Genomic DNA, 6,037 nt, shown 5'->3' on the forward strand with positions numbered 1-6,037 from the left:
AGAGGGTTTGAGCACCTCTCTATGAAGACAGACTGAGCGGGGGTTATTCAGCCTGGAGCAAAGAAGGCTCAAAAGTGACCTTAATTGTAGGCTTGAGTAGACAAAGAGGGACTACATAAGAGCTGGAGAGAGACATTTTACCAGGGCATGTAGTGACAGGACCAGGGGGAATGGCTTTAAACAGACAGAGGGTAGATTTAGATTGGATGTAAGGGAGAAATTCTTTACTATGAGGGTGGTGAAACACTGGCACAGGTTGCTCACAGGACCTGTGGATGTCTCATCCCTGGAAATGTTCAAGGCCAGACTGGATGGGGCTATGAGCAACCTGGTCTAGTGGAAATTGTCTCTGCCCATTGCAGGGAGTTGGAACCGGATGATCTTTAAGGTCTCTTCCAACCCAAACCACTGATTCTCTATGGGAGATTAGGAGAGGAAAAGCTTCAAGACATGGAAGATAAGATTTTCCAACAAAACATCTTTGCAGCATGTTCTCTCTACAGATGTGGCTCTTGTCATCAGCCCCTCTTTCCTATTCCATTACCTCCTTCCAGTTGCTCTCATTACATCTATTGTCAGTTTTCAGGTCTGAGGAAGCATTTCAACACTTGTGGACGTGGGCATTGGACTGTAAAGGACATGGTGGAGAGGGCACAGAAGGCTGCAGTCAGTGCCACCTAAGCAGCAGAGAGCCACTGGTGCAGAGATGTCTTCTTTCCACCCATCACCTGGAGCATGGAGCATAGAACAGCTGTGTGGCACATCCAGCACACAGATCCCCTACCCCAGTCCCCAGATTCCTTCAAGGCTTATTTTCATAGGGACTCTCAGTGGCCCTAAAGGCTCTCCAAACTCTAAAGTTTGTTATGCCACTCCCATTCCTGCCCTGTCATTACTCCTATGACAAGGCAGAAAAGCCAGGGCAAAAAAGTTTTGAGCCACCTCTCCACCCTCATCTCAGTATTTGCTTTCAAGGAACACTTGTGTTTTATAAAACCTTTTCAGATACCATAAATCTTCTTGAGATTAATTAACATATTAGGTGGAGAACATAGATGTGTTCAGCAGGTGGCAATACAGTGAAAGCAGGCCAACAAAACCCAGCAGTTCTGCTGCAAGTGCCTTTGGCAAAGCCCCACAGTCCCACTTGCCTGTTCTCCCTGCACACCTCTGGAATGCAGCAGCTCCTGGGCAGATTAACAGAGGTTACCTTTGGTGACAGCTAAAAGCCTGAACAATAATGTTCTAACAGCTGTCCAGTCAGTCTGAATATGGCTAGATATATGAAATTCCAGAAGAACTAGACTCCCATTTACAGAGGCAGCCTAAGAGCCAAGAGTACATTACTGCACCAGAATATGCAACTAGGACAGAACCAGATTAACACCCAAATTTTTATTAACCTTTCATTCACTGAACACTGCCAAAACTTTAGTTTTGGAACTTGAGACACATTAAATTTACCATACCTATGCATAAATTCATATGTTACTTAGGAATGCTTCTGATGAGTTTTTAAACTCGTTGTCAAGACTGAAAGGCTGAAACCTAACTTTTCCTTCGCATTCAATTGCCTAAAAGAAGTCTGCAGATAAAGATTGTCTATTATTTGATTCTTCAGTAAGTACACAAAAAAATTTCAATGCAAAAGTGTATGATGCCAAAGGAAACGCACAGGATATAAAAATAAATTATAAAATCTTCATGCTCCCCTCCACACTACCGACTGATTCTCTTTCCACACCTCTAACTGGAGCTAATTTAATCTTTAAAACACCCAGCAAGGGAAAACAGTGCTATGGTTTTGGTTTTGGTACATTATGTTTTTGCCTTTTAAAAAAAATCTTGGAACAACATAAAAATTAATGTCCCAAGGGAAGTGGGGTGTTTACAAAAAAGTCATGTTCCTTTTAACTTCCTTAACTTTATTGTGCCCTTCTTTCATTCAACGCTCTCCATCACCACAGAACAGCAAGACTGTTACTCCATCCCCCCCTGAAACATTTAGAGAAATAAGAAAAAACCTGTTTTCCTTTCCACAGAAGAGGCATATAAAGCCATGCTGTCTGATACCAGGATCATTCTGGTTCATAAGGAATTTGCTCAATGAGCATTCAACCAGCTTTTTGGCACCTGGAATTATTTATTCACCACTTTTTTCCCAGAAGACACACAATCCAAATATGCAACTGTGTAAACTGAAGAAATGGATACTTAGTTGTGTACTTAGGGTTATATCACCTGGAATAAAATTAGGTATCAGGACCTAAACTGCTCTTCAAATAATTGATTTGAAAAAATACCTAAAGTCCTAAATTCACAGTTCAGGAGCAGGGAAAATCTCTTTCTATTAAATGCATGTCATTTGATGCTGTCAAAAAATAATATTGAGCTAGAGAAACTACTTTGAACTCTTTCACATTTATAGTTTCCAGGTTTCTAGGAAATGGGGTAGAAGCCACAAGGATGATTTATAGCACGTGCAATGCTTCAGAAAGATCCAAAGTCCAGTCAGCCTGAAAGGCAGCGACAGCATCACATCTATAAACTGGCTCAGAGAAGAGCACATTTTGTAGGTGTAACTCAAAGGGAAGACAATGCACTATTCTACCTCATGGAATGGGTTCAAGGCTAAACACAGAATCCTACCTGTGATTCAGTAAAAACCCTTGGATTAACACAAAGTAGCTTTCATATGGCTGCTGCTAAATGTCTGACCCTTCGACTTGTTCCTCATTTCTGCTTTCTCTCCCAGGCCTCGTAGACATGTAGGAGGGTAGCAACACCAAATTCAGTGATACTGTTTTACCTTCCCAAAGGCTATTTCATACAGAACTCATTATTTTCTCACACAACCACATCCCTCTCTAGGGACAACTGGCTCCACACCTAACTGCACCCAGGAAGGGTCTGCTGAGCCGCCCTTGAGGTGGCAGGGGTTCCTCAGCCCATATGGTCAGCGTCAAACATGCAAAAGAAGAGAAGGAAGCCTGCATACCACTGCTTTGGATGGTCCCTTGCTCCTTCCCACCACTGAGGCAGCTGCAACAATAAAATAGCAGTGGCATCTAAACAGTATTTCTGCAATTTCTCCAAGCCAAGATTTTTTTTTCCATCTCTAATGCTGTAATTCCAGGACTTGGCTCCACTATTCTATTTGTATTAATGCTCAGGGGTAGATTTAACAACATATGACTGAGTAAGAATATTTTATATGTCTTAAAAGCCAAGAAATAATGCAAATTTGGGTTATACTGTCAGCATATTGCACCTGCCTCTTTGCCAACACCAGTTTGCTCCCTCTCATGTTTTATTATGTGTTTTTTAAAATTACTAAAGGAGGCTGAAATTCCACTTGCAGGTCATTACAGACTCTTAACAGACAGCTAGCAAGGCTTTTTGGGAAAGTCCAAATGAGACCACATGAAACCACATGGTATCAGTTCTCCCTCACTTAATGTTCCCCCCCATCACTAGCCCCCATCCTGGGAACTCAAATGCTTGAGTAAAGGTTCAGAGATTTGTTGGGATGCTGCAAAGTCTCTCCCTCCCACTGGCATACATGATTTGGAGAAAACTGGTGTGTGGATGAAAGAACCCTTGAGCCACAGCCCTTGACCTGATAAAAACAGGAAAGGCTGTTCCTTCCAATATATTCATTAAAAAGATGTGAGTTGTAGGCGGTTTTCCAGCAAAAGTGTCATACTTTATCTGATCATATTATATACCTAAATGAGCTCTGTCCAGAGGGCAGATATACAATTACATATAAATGATATCCATCCCCAAGGAGCTCTGCCTTTACTCCTTACTTACCTGTAAAAGCCATCAGCCCATTCCATTGTGAATTATCACTCTATGCACCACCTGAATTGTGCCAGGGAGGTGGGAGGGCACTGCCCTAAGCTGAAGTCAATAACGTCTTGTAACTTTTCTAGAGACACACAGTGACCTTTTCTTCTGCCAGACTGTGCTTGGACAACAGGCTCATCAGGAAGAATTAACTACAACTATGCATGAAATTAAAAGAAAAGGTCTCAGCAAGCCATGACATTTTGCTGTGCTTAGAAGAGATGCCGCTATTCTTGTGCAGCTGGAAATTGCTGAGATAGTTTTAATGGCATCTGCTGTCTCTTGATTGACAGAGCATAAATATTTCAGAAATACAGGCAACAGCCTTGCAGCCACACAGCACCAGACAGCATTATTTACTGACTGCTACTGCTATCAATCACAAACTGCACATCCAGCTCAGGGTTATTCTGACTCTGTTTGAGAATGTCCTCTTCTGGATGAAGAGATATTAGCAGCTTCGCAAACACTGTCAGCTAATCAAAAAATATTAGAGAAGCTCTCCACAGCTTAGTGGTTTTTTGTCACTTGCCCTAGATGCTAGGAATATGTGGAAATGAATAAATGTATTAATACACAGCAGCCTGTCAGGAGCCCTTGGCATGCTATGAGCCTGTGTACCGCATTTGCCAGTCAAATCTGCCTGATACTCTCAGCACTCCCTGACAGCAACCCATTCACATGGGAATCAACAAGGAGTCTGTTTTTAAATGGTAATATCTGGCATTATCACAGAATCACAGATTATGCTGGGTTGGAAAGGACCCACAAAGATAATCAAGTCCAGCTCCTGGCCCTGCACTGGACACCCCAGTTACCACACCACGTGCCCAAGAACATTGTCCAAACACTTCTGTCAGGCTGGTGCTGTGACCATTTCCCTGGGGAGCCTGTTCCAGTGCCCAACAACCCTCTGGGTGAAGAACCTTTTCCTAATATCCAACCTAAACCTGCCCTGACACCACTTCAGGCCATTCCCTCAGGTCCTGTCACTGGTCGCCAGAGTGAAGAGATCATTGCCTGCCCTTCCTCTTCCCCTCATGAGGAGGTTGTGGATTGTGAATTTCTACCTAAGCCATGAAGTGGTATTTCATCTACAGGCCTGACACAGATGCGATGTTTATCTGCCCCACACTGATGTTCAACAATCTGAGCAACTGTGCCTTTTCTTACAAAAAGCACTGCCTGTGCTCACTAATTTCATCCCTGCTAAGTTTTACTTCTGATATCTAGGTGGATGGAACAAGTCTTTCTGGATTCAGAAAGACCCTCATTTTGGGATATAAACAGACTGCTGGATCACATGCTATTGGGAAGGGGGGCCAAGACAGGAGCAGGAGGGGATGTAAGGGAGAAGGGAGGAAAAGGGAGATAAGCACTGGTGGGAAAAAAAAAACAGGAAATAAGTGAAGATAAGTGTGGACTCTGTCAACTTCTTCTTTTCCTTTCTTCTGAGGTCCTCTCATGCTTCTCCACCAGCCCTTTTGACTGACAGCTTCCTGCCTTCTCCCATTTATCTTCTCCAATTCCTTTACACTGGACTTTTTCCTCTACTTAACCTCTTACTAACACATCCCAAAAATTGGTCCCAGGAAGGCAGGAGCTGTGGGCAGTGGGGTGATACCCCTGCCAATTGGAAGCCTCTCAAACAGGGAACTGCAATACAGTGCAGTGCTGCCTTCCCATTATACACTAGAGAAAACCATGCAAAGATGGATGCTCCTGTGGAAATACTGGATATCAAAAGGGAAGAGTTTGGCATCAATAAAAAGAAAGCAACAACATGCCACTAAATTGTTTTGTACAAAAACAAACAAATCTCTCCCATACAAAATGGGATGCATGCCTGAACAGTAATCTTCTCTGTGCTTTGGTGTCTGAAGCAGAGCAGCTGGATGGTGAAGCATTTTTAAAGCAAAAAACATGTGGTTCAGGAAAACAAAAACAATATCCAATATACCTTCTGTTGACATTGATATCACAAATCAACAATATGCCACTGTAGACCAAGGAAGAAGACAAATTCAAGAAAGAATCCCCTAGAATGTGCAGTATCTCAATCTTTGCTCTTATCCGCTTCCTCCTGGCACTCAAGGCTTGTGACACTCTCTAGCACCAGTGCATGTCACAGCACTGCAGTTCTGCCTTGAGAGGAGTATCTTTCGGCAGGAAACACAGCTCACAT

The sequence above is a fragment of the Corvus kubaryi genome, unplaced genomic scaffold, assembly GCF_017639235.1.
Source record: "Corvus kubaryi isolate FWS band 111438036 unplaced genomic scaffold, C.kubaryi_AGA036_p1.0 37354, whole genome shotgun sequence".
NCBI classification, from domain to species: Eukaryota; Metazoa; Chordata; class Aves; order Passeriformes; family Corvidae; genus Corvus; species Corvus kubaryi.